Source organism: Protopterus annectens, chromosome 4.part0 (genome assembly GCF_019279795.1).
Source record: "Protopterus annectens isolate FY-2018-M chromosome 4.part0, PAN1.0, whole genome shotgun sequence".
Classification (NCBI taxonomy): Eukaryota; Metazoa; Chordata; order Ceratodontiformes; family Protopteridae; genus Protopterus; species Protopterus annectens.
The window spans coordinates 511,274,405-511,293,358 of record NC_056733.1 but is presented as its reverse complement, the minus strand read 5'-3'; the positions used below and the strand labels follow the sequence as shown (position 1 = coordinate 511,293,358).

Below are 18,954 nucleotides of genomic sequence, written 5' to 3'. Positions count from 1 at the left end.
CCTAATAACAAGTCTAGCCAATAGATGCAGAAACAAAATACCTCAGTTAATTCGCCAGCACAGCTCTGTTCAGCAGAAACTGGAACTAAATACTTAAAAACCTAGCGAACTAGCAAAGCTCTGTAAAAGCGTAGCAGAACCATACTGCTCTAAAATAATAACAAGCCCAGCCCTTAAAAGCTCCATTCAGCAGAAACATACTTCCAAAGCAAGCTCCGTTTGAATACGCTAACAGCTCCATTCAGCAGAAACACACTGCCAAAGCAAGCTCCGTTCAGTCAGCAGAAACATACTGCCAAAGCAAGCTCCATTCATTCAGCAGAAACATACTGCCAAAGCAAGCTCCATTCATTCAGCAGAAACATATTGCCAAAGCAAGCTCCATTCATTCAGCAGAAACATACTGCCAAAGCAAGGTCCGTTCATTCAGCAGAAACATACTGCCAAAGCAAGCTCCGTTTGAATACGCTAACAGCTCCATTCAGCAGAAACACACTGCCAAAGCAAGCTCCGTTCATTCAGCAGAAACATACTGCCAAAGCAAGCTCCATTCATTCAGCAGAAACATACTGCCAAAGCAAGCTCCATTCATTCAGCAGAAACATATTGCCAAAGCAAGCTCCATTCAAAGCAAGGTCCGTTCATTCAGCAGAAACATACTGCCAAAGCAAGCTCCGTTTGAATACGCTAACAGCTCCATTCAGCAGAAACACACTGCCAAAGCAAGCTCCGTTCATTCAGCAGAAACATACTGCCAAAGCAAGCTCCATTCATTCAGCAGAAACATACTGCCAAACAGGAGCGGCCTTAGGTCAACTGGTGCCCTAGGCAAAAAGGCTCCATGGTGCCCCCACCACAACAGCTGGTGCCCCCATCCTGGTCTACCTACACCAAATAAATACTGGGAAAGTGCCCCTGCTAGAGCGGCGCCCTAGGCAGACGCCTAGTTGGCCTATGCCTAAGGCCAGCTATGCTGCCAAAGCAAGCTCCATTCATTCAGCAGAAACATATTGCCAAAGCAAGCTCCATTCATTCAGCAGAAACATACTGCCAAAGCAAGGTCCGTTCATTCAGCAGAAACATACTGCCAAAGCAAGCTCCGTTTGAATACGTTAACAGCTCCATTCAGCAGAAACACATTGCCAAAGCAAGCTCCATTCATTCAGCAGAAACATACTGCCAAAGCAAGCTCCATTCATTCAGCAGAAACATACTGCCAAAGCAAGCTCCATTCATTCAGCAGAAACATACTGCCAAAGCAAGCTCCATTCGTTCAGCCGAAACATACTGCCAAAGCAAGCTCTATTCGCCAGCAGAAAAAATACCTTAAAAAGCTCCGTTCAGCATAACAAATACCTGAACTAAGCAACAGCCCAGCAAAAAGCAAATACCTTGATAAAATACCTCCATTGCAGCACCATTGAAATATATCCATCCCAAGTTCCAACTCTGTTCGTTTCACTCACCCTCCATTGAAAAATATATCTATTCCAATTCAACTCTGTAGTTCGCGCTCAAACAGCCAGCCGGAATGTATGCCCTTGAGCTCAATTCCAACAGGCTGATGGAGCTGTCGTCAATGCACACGTGATGACGTCAGCTCAAAAAGTGCGAAACAAAATAAATTTAAAAATCACTGGAAAAAATCGGAAATTAAGGGGTGCCACTCGGGAATCGTGGCACCCCATTATTTGGACCCCAAAACTCTGTAAAAACCGAGTAATTCGGTACAGTTGGGAGGTTTGCTATGGACAACTAAAAATGAAATACTTAATTGACTGCCTGTATGAGAGATCTGTACATTTAAGTTTGAAAAGACTGTATCTGAAGTAACAACAGTCCAAGAATGCTGTAAAATATGTGAACCTCCCTCAATAAAAGGGCCCCAACTATTCACAAATTATATTTCTTCTTTTTGATTTTTCTTAAAACCCAACAAAAATTTCTTCTACCACTTTGCACATTACACTATTTTTTCACCTTGACTAAAGACAGGATAATTATACATCATTATACCCTCTTACAAGCAGTCTTGAAACAATGTCCCTTGCTACCTTTTCACACTCCAAATCTTCTGAGCAAAGTCCTCTAGCTTGAAAAAAATTCCTCATAGGAAGGGAATCTATAAGGAGTGGTGAATGAGCACTAGTTGCAAACAAGAAGGTATTTGTAGCCATAGATTTTCTAAAAAGGGTAGTCTGTATCTGACGCTTCTTAACATATACAGAAACACCCAAATAATCAATAGTAATGCTACTCAATTTACATGTAAAAGAATAAATGCATTATTTTCAATATGTACTATAAATTCCATAAAATTAGACACATTACCATTAAAAAACAAAATCAAATCATCTGTGAATCTCTTATAAAAAACATTATAATGACAAAAATTATCAGAATACATACAAGTATCTTCAAACTTACCTATAACTAGGCAGGCATAATTAGGTGCGAACTTTGCACCCATAATTGTTCTCTGAATCTGTCTAAAGTCACATCCATTAAAATAAATTAAAGAAAAACAATTAATCTTAAGACTTAATTTAATAATTTGCAACACTCTAAAATGAAATACTAAATCCCTAATATAAGATTTAATAGAATCTAACGTATACTATGGGCTACAGAAGAATACAAGCAACAAACATCTACTGTGGAAACTAAAAAAAGAATCATGCCAATCTATCTTTGTTATTTACTGTAGAAACTGTTTAGTATCTGTAACATATAACCTCATATTGATAACATAAGGTCGTAACATAAGATTCACAGTAGTACTTAACCTTTCCAAAGGTATGTCCACTTGTAAAATAATGAGTCTTGGTGGGGGGGGGGGGGGGGGCAGTAAGACTTTTCTGTGTACCTTAGGTAAAGCATAACATTTTTTAGTCTAAGATTTCTTATCAACAACGTATCACCCATATTTTCAGAAATGCATTTAACCTGTACCAACTGTGCCGACAAACTAATATCCAACTGTATGTGGGAGAAGGGGTTTTCAATCAACATCTGATATTCCAATTCATTATCTAATAACTGCCTACACATATCCATAGAAAAATCTTATGACATGGCTAACATGTTACCCCCCCCCCCCCCATCAGCTGATTTAACAACTAGTGAAGTATCCTTGGCTGACGAGAAAAAGTTTATCCTTACCATCTTCCAACTCCTTCAAAAGGTCTCTGACCACCTTTGGTTTACAATCCAGCAGACTATCAATGTTGACATTAAACATATCTATCATATCATATTAAATTAAAATATTAATACATTCTAGGAAATATGTTAAAGCTGCCCGTCTCCAATGCTTCTGAAGGTCTTCAGATTCAGTGGTAAATGCAAAGGGAGGTTTAACAGTCACTTACAAGCCCCAAGCTATTTGATGCAGAAAATACTGTTGAAGGGGGGCATGATTAGTAAAATATTTAACCTTCTTCTCCATAATATACAGTAAATTCTACAAAAAAAAACCTGAACAGAAGAAAGACTGTTTTGATCATATGTACGTTTCATTATGGTCCACCAAGTTTACCATGCCCATCTCAAATGCTTCCTGTTATCTCTTCTCTCACTCAGTTACATTTGACATAAACATTTTAGCAGGGGGAACCAACCAGTGGAAAATAAAATTACTTCAAAGCACAGCTTAAAAACTTTCCACTATTACCAAATAGCCAAGCATTATTCAGATACAATTCAATTAAACACTACTGGTAACAAAATAAAGCAAAAACTGAATGTGTTTGACAAATTAGCAACTCAGTTTACACCATCAAGGTTATAAAACAACTTTAATACAATCAGGTTTAAATAAGTGAACCCATTAAAAAACAACCGATTACAGAAAAAAAACATGATTAATTAAGGTACCACTAAAATCAATGTTTCACATAAAATTAAATACATACATGTGTATAGACATTTAACATATATATATATATATATATATATATATATATATATAAACATATATGTTTTATTCATAATAAATATTTCATTATTCATACCAGCCAGTTGGAGGGTACCATAATAAAAAAAAAAAAAATCAGCCATGCCTCCCTCAGATACATCTAAGTAAAGAGCACAGTTCTGACAAACAAACATTATGAAACAGCTTTAAAAAAGACGGAGCACCACTGTGCTCTCTACAAAAGTACATAACCACAGGACTAGTTGCATTAACTTTCCTGATACCTCTAATGTCCTCCTGTACAAGCTTTCTGACCTGTCTAGCTGCCTGTCCAATGTAGTACTTACCACATGGACATCGCAATCCATACACCACTGCTGTATAACAATTTTTATTAACAAAAGAATTCCCTAAGAAAAGGTGTGAACCACATCTAGCTGAACTAGCATCTTTATAACTATTGATAAATGGAAGGACAGGAACTGTGTCATGCATCAAGAAAGCAAACGCAAACAGCTGATCATTAAATGCATTTTAAGCAAGAAATATCTCAGCCTTAATTACCCACAGAGTAAATTGTTTCATTTTGCCCACCATAATGTTCTTCACACCCTGACTCAAGAGGAGGCTCCATCTTCCTCATGTGAAACACTGCTGGTGGATGCTCCATTTAGTTCATGTAAAAATACTCCTCATTTAATGAATACGGAGGGTAGAGAGATATTTTCTTCTTTCTTTTCTCACAGGAAGGAACAGAGAGTTTCGTTTGATCGCTGCTATACTGCAAGACCTGACAGAATGACACTGGTCCAGTGACTTTTTCGAAATGGTGGAGCATGAAGGCTATTGTACATTGCTAGACTAAACCTGCTAAGCCACATTATAGTACTCTTTGGCAAACAAGAACACTCAATGTTAGCATGACTAACAATGGTTGATGCACAGCAAGTGCACTAATCGGCATTAGTTTAATACCCAACATCAAAAATAAAAAACGATGAAACCAACTGCCTAAATGATCCGACCAGCAAACAAAAAAAGGCAAAGGTAGAGAGAAAGAGGCTCGACTCCTTTGTAGCACGTACCACTCTTTTACTGGAACTCACAAAACTCCAAAATACATTAACGCTTTTCTAAAACACCCTGCGTTTTCGTTTCGAATGACTTCTTCAGATGAACAACAGAATGCATATCTACAACGCACCCATCCTTATATATCATTTAAATTAATTATCTGAAATTAATCAATAAAACAATTAGATGATTTAATTTAACAAATACTTCCACAGAATACCATACAATATATAAACCTTAACATATAAAAAGAAACACACTATAAAATCCATACAATCATCTTACTCATAACCTAGTCCTTAAAACCTACATTTTAATATATTTAATATTGTTATACAATAAATATATCTTTAAAATACATATTAAAATACTTTGTAGAATAGTCATATACTTTTAGTGTCTGTGGCTAATAGCACCATCTAGTGTATAAATCTAATATTGCACAAATGGAATACTAAAAAATAACACAATTTATAAAGGTGATTTAGAATACACTCACAAATTCATAAGAGACAGTAAACCTTTTGCAAAACTAATTCAGACCATATAAATAACTAAAGTTATGCTGCCCTCATCTTTAACACTGGGGCAAGGGAAACTGTATCGTTCAGACCTGGAGGTTTATTGGCTTCCAAAAATAATTGCCACAATAATTCTTTGTATTCTATAGAGGTTTCCCATAGGCCACCCCTTATGTCCTTTTCCACCACTTCTAAGACAAAGAAGCTAAAATTTGCTTCCTGACAGCATTTTTTATGTCTATAAAGTGCATTATTTGTACATTTCATCCTAATTTCATAATTGTGCTTATATATTCTATTTTTCAGTTTCCTTTCTGATTTACCCACATAAAATGCATCACAGTGGTCACACAACCCTACATACACTATCCCACTAGTTTCACAATTCGCAAAATGTTTACTCTGAATCAGAAAGTCCCTACTATTAATATAAATAGTCACTCTTGTACAAATATATGGGCACTGTGAACATCGTCCACACTTAAAAGTTCCTACTTTTCCGTTTTCCTTCTCTAACTGAATTCATTCCATTTTTACCCTCCAGAATAGTCTAAGTTCTTCCCCTTTCGATAGGTACATTTTAGGGGGAGTACAAATATACTTTCAAGGTCCAAGATTTCTCTGAATCTGTTCCATTCATCCTCTAAAATTTTTCTTATCTTTACAGCTTCCCCACTAAAATCTACTACGAAGTTACTTTCCCCTTCGTATTTATCTAATTTTACTTTTTCATTATTCCATCCTGTTCTATCACCCAAAATGGGTTTAAATTTATCCTGTCTTCCAATCCTGACCTCCTTCTCTATTGTCTTTATAAGTTTAATAGGATATCCTCTATCTCTGAACATTTCACGCAACATCATACACTCATCATTAAAATTTGATTCTCTTGATGTCATTCTGCTTCCCCTTACATATTGTCCCTTGACAATACCTTTTTTCTGGTGGTAAGGGTGGGCACTATTATAAACTAAGTAGGAGTTCGAAAAGGTTTCCTTTCTATAGATTTTTGAAAAGAAACCGTGTTTCCACTTCCCTATAGAAATGTCTAAGTAGTTTAAAATATTCTTATCGCACTGATAAGTGAAGGCCAAAAAATCAGTTGATTTTGAAATATGATTGTAAAAAACGGAAAATTCATCCTCTGATGCTACCCAAAAGAAGCACATGTCATCCAAATAACGCCTATAAAATTTCCAACAATGTGTATGCTCAGAATTAATAATATATCTATCCTCCTAAGCGGACAGGATAATATTGATGCATGTGGGGGCACATCTCGCCCCCATAGCTACCCCCTGGATTTGTTTAAAGAACTCACCTTCATAGTGGATATAGTTATTACTTAAAACCAAATCCATTAACGTTAAAATAAGATAAAAATCACTGTTACTAAATTTTCCATATTTTACCAATGTTTCTTCAAACCATTTCATTCCTTCTCCATATGGTAATGAAGAAAATAAATCGACAATATCAATTGTAATAAAAGTGATATTCTTATCATAAACTTCTTGTGTTAGATTCTGTAGCAAGTCCCAGGAATCCTTGACTACACCATGCCCTTCCATGGACAGATCCTTTAATTTGACATCTAACCATCTGGCCAAGGGTGCTGTGACTGAACCCTCTGAGGCTACTATGGGTCTCATTGGGGGATTTTCAACATTCTTATGCACCTTTGGCACTCCAAAAAATGTAGGAACTTTAGGTTTTTCTAAATGTAGGTATATGAAAGTTTGTAAATCAATGGAGCCTTCTAACAATAAGTAATTTAGGACCAAATATATTTTTTTATTTCCTATGTTAATTTCATTAAGTGATGCCCTAGTGTACCTCTCCGAATTTTCTAGTAAATCCATCATTTTAGCTTCATAAATAATTTGGTCCATAGTAACATCGCAATCCATACACCACTGCTGTATAATGAGAAGTTATGTACCTACCATAACGTTCCATGTTAGTTGTCTTCTCTCGCCTTCTTTCTTGCTGGATGGGTTCGGAACCGAACCTCGGCTCCGACTCGGCCACTTACTAAAGCTCGAGAGATAATTTTACTGGCTCGAGGCAACCCTATATCCCATGATGCTAGGCGATAACTACCCAGATCTCGTTTGGTAGCTGAAAAACAACCTAGGCAATATAGTCCTCCAACTGGAGAGGAGGAGGAAAAGGATAACCCCGAAAGGATCGCTATCTAAGCTGAAGTTACCTTAGGACAAGGTATTTGGCTGTAAATGCAAGATCAGGACCCTTCAAAGAAAGGGGAAAAAACTTCTCGGTCTGTCCAGGCTAGGGGATGAGGGGGATTAAGAAAGAAGGCGAGAGAAGACAACTAACATGGAACATTATGGTAGGTACATAACTTCTCAATTTTAAGTTGTCAATCTCACCTTCATTCTTGCTGGATGGGACCACGTCCCTAGCACCTTCATCCTGGGTGGCTCATTGGAACAGACTCTTGAGAACGGTGGAACCAAAGTTTGCCCTGCTTCTGGAGGCCATGTCCAATTTGTAATGCTATACAAAGGTATGAGGAGAAGCCCATGTGGCTGCCGTGCAAATAGTGTCTATTGGTAGACTGGCTTGAAAGGCTGTTGATGTGGCTAGTGCCCTGGTTGAATGGGCTCTTGGTCTAGAAGGCAATTCTTTGCCTCTGAGTTAGTAAATATATGTGATCAAAGAAGAGAGCCACCTAGACAAAGTTACCTTGGATACTGGAAAGCCTTTTCTATTTTCTGCATAAGATAAAAAGAGTTGATCAGATTTCCTGATTTGTTTAGTTCTGTCCAAACAACATCGGAGCTGACGATGAACATCCAGACAATGCAGTTTTTGCTCTGCCCTGTTCGTATAATTAGGGAAGAAAACTGGAAGGTCAATTGATTGATTTAAATTTGTCTGCGAAGCCACCTTGGGTATGAAAGAGGGGTTCATTCTTAGAGAAACTCTGTCTTTGTGGAAGACTAAGTAAGGAGGACGAATGCAGAGGGCATGAAGTTCAGATACTCTCCTAGCAGATGTAACAGCGACCAGGAAGAGTGTTTTCCAGGAAAGTAATTTCAGTGAACAGGAAGCCGCAGGTTCAAAGGGAGGTAGAATCAAGGATGTTAAAACTAGGTTTAGATCCCACTGTGGTGGAGGATCTTTGATCGGAGGTTTGAGTAAAAAGACACCTCTCAGGAATGCTTTGCAAAGCTTATGGGACATGATGCTGCAGTCCGACAGACCTATGTGAAAATTTGAAATGGCTGCCAACTGAACTTTTACTGTGGAGGATGAAGACCCTGAATGAAAAATTTCAGCTAGGAAATCTAAGACCGAGTGAATTGGAGCAGTGAACGGATCTATATTTCTAGCCTTTGCCCAGAAGGAAAAACGTTGCCATTTACTAGTGTAAATCCTTCTGGTAGAAGATTTAAAGGAAGCTACTATAATATCCCTGACTGGATTTGAAATCATAGGAAGCCTGGCTAGGGACGGAAGTGGAGCAACCAAGCAGTGAGGGTGAGAGAATGAAGGGATTGGTGCAGTTGCCCCGACTGATGGGCCAAAAGATCTGGCACTGGATCCAGATGCTAAGGCTGCTCCAAGAGATAATGATGCAGGAACAGAAACCATATCTGTCGAGGCCAATAAGGGGCAATGAGAATCATCTTGGCTCTCAAGGCGGTTGCTTTCTGAATTACCTGTGATATTAACGGAAGGGGTGGAAAGGCGTAAAGAAGTCCCCGAGGCCAATCATGGACTAAAGCGTCTCTGGGGGGGATGGCCTGGCAGGGGGAAGAGAGTGAAGAAGTCGAGGCATTTGCTGCTTTGAGGTGTAGCAAAAAGATCGCAGCAAGGAAGGCCCACTTCTGAAAAATCTCTTCCGTCACAGATTGTTTGAGAGACCACTCGTGTGGCATGAGGATAGCTCTGCTCAACCTGTCCACTATGATGTTGGACTTCCCGGGGATATGCGTTGCTATCAGAAACCGCTGAGAAGAGCTCGCCCATTGCCAAAGTCTGAGAGCTTCTCAACACAGGGGATAGGACTTGGTTCCGCCCTGCTTGTTGATATACCACACTACGGACATACTGTCCGTTCAGATTGCAATAGTCCCCAGTGGAAGAGAGTCTTGGAGGGCTTGCAACGTCAAAAGCACTGCTCTCATCTCCAGGACATTTATGTGCAGGTGGCATTCGAAAGGTTGCCATGTGCCATGGACAGTCCTGCCCTGAAAATGCCCCTCCCCCCACCCGATCAGGGAGGCGTCCGATGTGACCGTGGCGACCGGAGAGGGGGGAATAAAGGGTCTGCCTTGATGGACTTGATGGGAGCTCATCCACCAAGACAGATGATTTTTGCAAATTGGAGTTATCATGATCTTGTAGTGCATGGGGAGTTGTTGGAAAGACCATTGGGCGAAAAGCATCCACTGTAGAAGACGCACGTAAAAACGGGCAAGAGGAAGAAGTGTGATGGCGGCCGCCATGAGCCTTAATACTTTCAGGACATACCTGGCCTGAATTCTGCCGCTCTGAAGCAGAACGTGGACATGATTTTGGATATCTAAAATCCTTTGATCTGTTAGCTTTGCTGAAAGCTGCACGGTGTCCAAGTTGGCGCCTATAAAGGTAATAGATTGACAAGGCGACAAGGCAGACTTTTCGAAATTTATAGAGATTCCTAGCCCTCTGCAAATGTGGATGGTGTAATCTCTGGCCTGAAGAAGTTGATGCCTGGTGGTGGCGGTGAGGAGCCAGTCGTCTAGATATGGAAACACCTGGAATCCTTGACGCCTCAGGTGAGCCGTAACCGCTGCCATACATTTGGTGAACACTCTGGGGGCTGTAGTGAGATCAAAGGGCAGGACTCTGAACTGGTAGTGACTGGCCCCCAGCCGGAAGCGGAGAAACCTCCTGCAGCGCCTGTGAATTTTGATGTGACAGTACGCGTCCTTTCTGTCCTTGCCCAGAAAGGGTAGAATGGACTGTAGTGTGATCATCCGGAATCTTGTCTTTTTTACAAACTTGTTTAGTTTGCTGAGATCTAATATTGGTCTCCAGTCCCCTGTTTTTTTTGGTACCAAAAAGAACTTTGAGTAGACTCCGGATCCTATTTGGTCTGCTGGGACTGGCTGGATGGCCCTTTTTGCTAGTAGTTTTGAAATTTCTAGCACTGCTTGTTCCCTTAGACTGGGTGGAACGTCTGGAAGGGATCCCTTTTGTTGAGTTGGGGTTTGGATAAAGGGAATTTTGTAACCCTCAGATATAACCGACTGTACCCATTTGTCTGAAGTAAGGGAGAGCCAGGCTTTTGGGTACAGCGATAATCTTCCCCCGACTGCCTCCGAAGGTGGACAGTCGGGCAAGATCTCAGGGATGTTGGAAGGGTTTGTCAGAGAGAGACTCTCTGTTACCCTGATTCTGCGGACCTCCTCTGCCTCTTGGGCGGCGTCTGTTGTTGTTACCCCTCTGCCTCTGGGGGTAAACTGACCTCTTGCGTCAGGCGTGACTCCTTGTGATTTGCGGAACCACATTTTTCCACCCGTTTGACCCTTAGGATATGGTCTGGAAGGGGTGGAGAAACGGACTCCTATGGCAGAAAGAGTCTTGCCATCTTGCTCGCATCTGGTCAAGGTGTCTTTCACTTGAGGGCCGAACAACGTCGAACCATCAAAGGGGGAGTTAGTGAAGGACGCCTTGAAGGGGTCTGCAAAATTACAAAGCCGCATCCAGGTGTGACGCCTTAAGGCCACACCTGTGCCTGCAGTCCTACTCGCTCCATCGGCTGCAAAGGAAATGAGCCGCATGGAGGAGTTAACAATGGAGTTTAGGTTTCCCAGCTGTGAGCTGATTTTCTCTTGGGACCCAGCAGCTGACGGATCCTGTAAAACTTCACCCAACTCTTTCAGAACATCTCTCTGAAGGCGGGTGAAGTGACACAAGTAATTCAGCGACCGCATGGCAAAGGTCGCTGAAGAAAACATCTGCTTGCCGTGCCTATCCATAGTCCTAGAATCCTTGTTAGGAGGATGGATAGGTACTGAAGGATCGGCTAGTTCCTTCTTGGTGACTGCAGCCACCACCATGGCATCAACCGGGACACCTTTTGTTAGAAATTGCCTATCCGCTGGAGCCGTAATAAATTTAGAAGGCCTCCGTGGGGTGGGTTCCACCAAATCTGGGGCCGTCCACGCCTTTCATGCCACCACGTCCATAAGGGGGTTGAAAGGCGGAGACACCCAAGAGGTGGAGGGTCGAGAACCAAACGCCTCCAGGAAAACCGACTCGTCCTCAGAAGGATTAAGGGAAGACCAGTTCCCCCTCTGTTTCAGGATTTCAAGGATGTCTGAGAAGGAGACATCCTCAGAGGGGGACCTTGGGGATCCTTCCGACTCATCCAAGTCGGTATCGGATGTAATGGACTCAGGGGAGTCCACATGCTTCCTCTTACATGTCCTCTTGCGTGGAGGTTCACCTGAAGGGTCAGGAGAAGCCTCGGAAGAGGAAGATATTCCCAGTGGGGAAACCTGAGGTATTGGGTCTCTGGGTCCAGGAGCAAGAGAGTGGGAAGAGACGTCAGCAGGCACTGTAGTGGGCGGAGCTGATGGAGGTGACTGTTGACTGTGCCCTGGGGCTAGTACACTCCTCATCACCTCGAAGGCTCCCCTATCAGATAGGCCAGAGGGCTCCTGCTCCGAAGAGGTAGGAACCTCAGGCCGCACCGACAGGGACGGCTCTGAAGCCGATGCCGGGGCCGAGCTCATCAGTGCCGACGCTCCGAGAGGGAGAACTGGGTCGGACAAGGGTCCGATGCCACTCGCCCCCTTGGAGCCGGCGAGAGAGACCAGGCGCCCGGATCTCTCCAATGAAGGTATCAAGGAGGAGATCGGAGCAGAAGACAATGGAGCCGAAGGGGGAGGTATCGGCTCCGACGCCACAACAGTCACAGCTCCGAGGAGCTCCGGCTCCGAACTCTGAGGGATAGTCGAAGGAGGAATAGTAGGTAGAGTTGAAATAGCCACTGTCTGATGAGATGGGCTATGAAGCATTTGGGCCAGTGCCTGAGACTTTAACAGTCTACTGACCACTCTCTCGAGGTCATGGTCGGAAATCCTGGACGACCGAGAAGAACGGCTCCGATGGCTCCGCTCCGAGAGCAAGGGTGACCCTGGAGCCGAATGGATCGATTCCAGAGATGGAGATCTGGATCTTTTTCTGGAGATGGATGGAGCCAAAGGAGCCGAAGATACGTCGGCTCCAGCCGGAGCTGACCGTGAAAGTAAAGGCTCAGCAGTATCGGCGCTGAGTGGAGCCGAAGTTGGAAGCTGCGGAGCCGATGTTGCCACAGATGATGAGCCAGCAGCCAAAGGCGTAGGACTCGGAGCCGACGGTTTTGCTGGCTTCGAGGGCTTCCCCGGCACGGACTTAGGCGGGGAGCCCTTGGGCTTTAATAAGCCCCTTAATATTAATTTGTTCCTGCACTCCTGCAGGACTCTTGGGCTGAATGCATGGCACACAGAACAAGAGTCCTGCAGGTGCAGGGGTCCCAGGCAGTAAACACAAGAAGTGTGACCGTCTGTCAGAGACATCTTCTGACAGCACGAATCACACTTCTTGAAGCCTGAGACCTTTGTGCCCTTCGACATAGTACTGTCGAAGAAAAGGCACAAGTAAAAAAACACACACACACACCCAATCCAAGCAAACTAGTTAAACAGGGATACACAAGCGCACCACAGACATAGCAGAGAATCCCTGTCAGGAACTAGGAAAGGAGCAGGCCTAAGGCCTAAAGTAGGTGGAGGGATTAAAATGGACAAAAGGGGAAAAAAATTAGCACTAACGGGAAAAGGGGTGTAATATAACTGTTAGCTAACTAAATAAAGAAAGGGAGTGGGAAGGCTAAGTTTCAAAGGTGACTCTGAAGTAATGAAAATCCCAACACTTACCAAGAGCCGGTAAAACGCACCTCGTCAGCGAAGCGGCAAACGAGATCTGGGTAGTTATCGCCTAGCATCATGGGATATAGGGTTGCCTCGAGCCAGTAAAATTAGCTCTCGAGCTTTAGTAAGTGGCCGAGTCGGAGCCGAGGTTCAGCTCCGAACCCATCCAGCAAGACTGAAGGCGAGATTGACAACTTAACATCAATTTTTATTAACAAAAGAATTCCCTAAGAAAAGGTGTGAACCACATCTAGCTGAACTAGCATCTTTATAACTATTGATAAATGGAAGGACAGGAACTGTGTCATGCATCAAGAAAGCAAACGCAAATAGCTGATCATTAAATGCATTTTAAGCAAGAAATATCTCAGCCTTAATTACCCACAGAGTAAATTGTTTCATTTTGCCCACCATAATGTTCTTCACACCCTGACTCAAGAGGAGGCTCCATCTTCCTCATGTGAAACACTGCTGGTGGATGCTCCATTTAGTTCATGTAAAAATACTCCTCATTTAATGAATACGGAGGGTAGAGAGATATTTTCTTCTTTCTTTTCTCACAGGAAGGAACAGAGAGTCTACATTTGATCGCTGCTATACTGCAAGACCTGACAGAATGACACTGGTCCAATAATATAGTACTCTTTGGCAAACAAGAACACTCAGTGTTAGCATGACTAACAATGGTTGATGCACAGCAAGTGCACTAATCGGCATTAGTTTAATACCCAACATCACCAAAGGAGCAACAGATGAGCATATCTACATCGGTATCACTTCTAATACAAAATGGGCCGGTAAAGGAAAAACAATAATGACTCCTCCAGGTGGCCAGCAACAAATCTTGAATCAGAAAGTGCTCTACTTCTGTTTTAAGTGTATTACTCACTGTTGCAGATTGGGACATTTCTGGTTTTGGTATTCAGGACAAACCTGAAGATATATTTTGCCTATTTTCCCCAGAAACCAACATATGTGACTTTCTTCGCCAGTCTGACAAGTGGTTTATCCCATTTTGAAAGCCCTCATATAAGCCATTGTAGGCCAAAGTAAAGAACTTTATCTGCTTTATCTTATCAGGTACTACATCCTCTCTCTGAACTCTCAGCTTTTTCTGTTCTGAGATGGATTCATATTTTCTAGCACTGAAATTTTATTCTCTAAAAAAAGAAAAAAAAAAAAAAAGAAAAATTTCACCATTTTCAAATTTAGTAGTCATTATGTTTTTTACATTGACAAATCTATGCAAAATTTGTGATGCCCATAAACGAAGCAAACAGAATGAGAACATTTTAATGAGGTTTGTCAGATTTCTTTAGAGAAGTAATCTCACTAAAATTCAACCAAAACATCTTATGAAATGTTCACACGAAACAAACTTAAAAAAGTAAAAAAATTATATAATAAACCAAAATTGGAAATGCTCCGAACCAACGGACTTTCTTGTGGATAAAAAATCACTAAAAACCGTTCGGTCCAGGAAACCATAGACTTTTATATGAAATGTTACAAGAACATAAATGAATATATGATGAATTTCTGTACTAAGTACTTAAATTCCAAAGAACAGAAGATTAGGACTAAGCAAAATACACAACTCAGTTTAGAAACCAGTGGTCTTCAAGTGGCAATACTTACAGAACTGAGGACGTACCAATGTAGGGCATATACAGGGCACAAGCCAGCCTATGCCAGTGAATCACTTTACCATGAACTACCTAAACTGATTTATGCAGATGGAGCGCAAGTGAAAAAAAGGGTTTTTAACCACAAGAAAGTCCGTTGGTTCAGAGCGTTTCCAATTTTGGTTTATTATATATTTTTTTACTTTGCTGAGTTTGTTTCGTGTGAACATTTCATAAGATGTTTTGGTTGAATTTTGAATTTTAGTGAGATGATAAGGCTCCAGAGAGCACCCCAGCACTACCAGGTTACAATTCATATTATACCTTCCGGCCTCAGTTACCGGATCGCAGTACAAAGGGCGGAGGTGTATCCATATTCATCAAGGATACCCACATCTCCAGGTTAGTGGCGCAGCATGATGCCCCAGAGATCATCCATGTGCAACTATCAGCAGGCAAAACCACATTTCAAGTCGTAGCCTGTTATAGATCGCCCACCATGTCCCAAGATGCTCACTCAGCATTCCTTGAGGCATTGGAAAATATAAAGGTCCTACCCAACACCATAATTTTGGGTGATTTCAACTACCCTGGTATAGACTGGGCGAACTACCAAAGTTCTAACTCCTATGCCCAGCGGTTCATAGAATTTATAAATTCAAATGCCCTTGAACAACTGGTATGTTCTCCCACTAGATGGGACAACATATTGGATTTAGTCATCACAAATATGGGGCCCATTGTACCACACCCGTTATCACTCCCTCTCTGGTCAGATCAGACCACAAACTGATAACTCTGGACATCCTCACCCCTCCACCTCCCCCAGTCAACGAAACCATCGTAAAAAACTTTTCCAAAGCAAACTTCAAACTACTTGCGTCAGAAGTGGAAAGCTTCACTATTCCCTTGCAGAAGGATAATGATATCCAGGATGCAGAATCCTACACCAAGGCACTTTATATACATCTTCAGGATTGCATGGACCATGCTATCCCAAATAAAACCAAGACTCCTTCCTCAAGCAAGAAGAAACCAGTCTGGTGGACCCCGGCCATAAGCAAACTATACAATAAAAGGAGGAGACTTACACAAAAAAAGTAGAACAAACAAGTAAACTGGGTGGAAGAAACAAACAATACAAAACAGAACAGGAGCCCAACAGTAGCCAGCAGAAAAAGATGTTAATCCCAAAAAAACACTTTCTTTTAACGTAAAGTCAATTGAATAAAAAATGTTCTCACATTTTCGTCACTTTGAGTAAAGTAACGTCTTCAGACACAGAGACAAACAGCAGTTACACAGTTTCTACAGCATTTAAACCATGTAGCATGAAGTCATGTGACTAATAGCAGCAATGAATTAAAGGTGGAGAGCACAATAATTCAAACACTATTCAAGTAAATCTTAAAACTTACATACTACCTCAAATAAAAAGTGTGTATGCAATCAGTATACAATATACAAGGATTATATTAATGTCATTAGTAAAAAGTTAAAAATACACTATCGTGTAAGATTTCTTAATTTAAGCAAACATGAAATATTACAATTCTCATTTAAACCAGGCAAGCGAAAAGCATTAAGTGCTAACTGCCATTCTAGTTCTCGTACCTCTAATAGTACTGGATATGGGCCACCTCTAATGTTAGGAAGTACCTGGTCAATAGCTTGGAACGCGAAACTATGTCCACCATTTAATGAAACATGTTTTGCTAAAGCATTTTCTGTTTTATTTTTTATTTTTTGTTTATTATCCTTAATTTCTGAAACCCTTAATTTCTTTGCCAGTGGCTTTAAATATAAAGCGAATAACAAAGGGGAAAGGGGTAGGTACCTCTTTTCAAACACAACTTATCAGCTAGAAATCATCCTACTTAAATTATTGCCTCTGATCGAAACTTCACATATCCTCCAAATTAATCTTATTACTGTATCAAGGAATGCAAATGTTTCATAGCATCCTGCCTTACTCTGCTGAATACTCTCTCTGCATCAAGACCCACCAGCAATGGTATTTTCTTATATTCTGTTTCCCTCTGAATCATCTTTGTTATAGTAATGTACCCAACTGCCCCCCCCCACCCACACACACACATGCGCACACAACCACATTGATTTTTTTTCTTTCAATTTTGTCAATACCTTGGCCATTCTTTTAGCTAGTATAGAGATAATCACTTTATAATCATGGTGTAAAATTTAAATGGTCAACATGAAGCTGGGTCTGATGGGTCTTTATCATCTTCAGACAATAGAGACACCACATCTTTCTTAAAATACTGTTAAATAAAATCACTATCTTCCTTTATAACCTCCAAACTTCCAGAGGAATAACATCTGTTCCTGGAGATTTTCCTGAAGATTGATTACACATCACAGTTTTTCTCTCTTCTCCTCCTTACTGTTACTTCTTCAGCTTCATCTATCACTAACCCTGCATAATTAAATTTTCCATAAATATTTCCATTTGTACTCTTTCTTGACTTCAACATTTCTCTACTTTATACAAATGTTCATATAATTTCTAGAATATTTCTTAATACCTCTACAGGATCTCTGGTTATTTTCCTAGTTAAAGGCTCCATAAGTTTGGCAACAACCCCTTCTACTTTCTGTTGCCTAAGCTGCTGTGCTAAAAGTTTTTGTGCTCTGGAGTCATTACCAAAAAAAAAAAAAAAAAAAAAATTGCTCGACAGTAATCTTTCCAAACTTGTGTCACATTATGCAGATACTACATTATTCTCTCTTTAGCACTCTGCATTTGCACCATTTCATGAGAGTTCCCTTACTCTTCAATACTTTAACCTGTGTCAGTCCCTCTAAGTAATTCCTATTACTTCTTAACCATAACTCTTTTTCTTTTATTTTATTTCTAACTTATTTTTAAACTCCATGCTCATTTATTTCCTACTCACCAGCTATAACTTCTAAAAGAATTTCGGTCTTCCCTAATAGCTCTCAAACAATTTCTGCCACCCATTCCTTAAATCACTCTTTTTTAACAGATATGTGAGAAAGCACCAGTGTCTCATTTTTACTTTATTACCCTGCATTTTATCTTAGCTTTTATTGGTGCATGATCTGAAACAGTTCTTGGATGTGTGTGGAAGTCTTCAATTAAATACACATGCTCCTGTGAAATATGTCGTCTATCTAAGTCTTGCCTTGTTATTGTACCTTGGGGAATAATATGTAAATTCCTACTACTGAATTTATAGCTTCCAGTCCAAATATTTTCATAAACTTCTTCAGAAATCTACCCTCTTTTATCATATTTTCTCTTTTAGGTCCCCCTGATACATCCTCACTATTGCAAATCGAATTCCAATCCCACCTGTAAGTAATATTCCTTGATGAAAGCTTATTTCTCCCAAAATTTACTTAAGCTCCCTAACAGCAGTTTTTGGTGGACTATAAATACAAGCTAATGTAATCCTCCTGCTCTGCCAGTAGCCTCTTACTACCATAAATCTACCATTACTGTATTGTATTTCATCTTCTATCACTACAGCTGCCCCCTAGCAATTAGTATAATTACTCTCCTCTTCCTTTGTCCCTGACATTCTGAATATCCATTCTGAAATCCTTTCTTTGTCAAATTCAGATGCTCATTCCTTTCCAACTGCGTCTTCTGAAGCTCTGCTATTTGCACTCACCATTTCTTAAAATAAAAGAATTACTCTTACTTTTGTGTCTATACCTGTAAGGCTATTTGCATGCAAAGATAACATGGATATCACAGCCATTATGCTAAAAATCTGTTGTTCCTACCTATTATACATGACAATTTTTTTAATGTGTATTTCCATTGTTTGTGTAACATGCACACACTGTTTGGAAAGCTGATCTTTTATACAGTTGTTTCTTCTCATCCCCATTTG

At 40.7% G+C, this 18,954-nt stretch overlaps 1 protein-coding gene across 2 annotated transcripts in view; it reads right to left on the bottom strand.

The window, feature by feature from the left end:
* Window positions 1–18,954, bottom strand: part of HECTD4 (HECT domain E3 ubiquitin protein ligase 4) — a 5,422,508-nt gene that overhangs the window by 1,185,318 nt on the left and 4,218,236 nt on the right. The gene's annotated exons all lie outside the window — the stretch shown is intronic.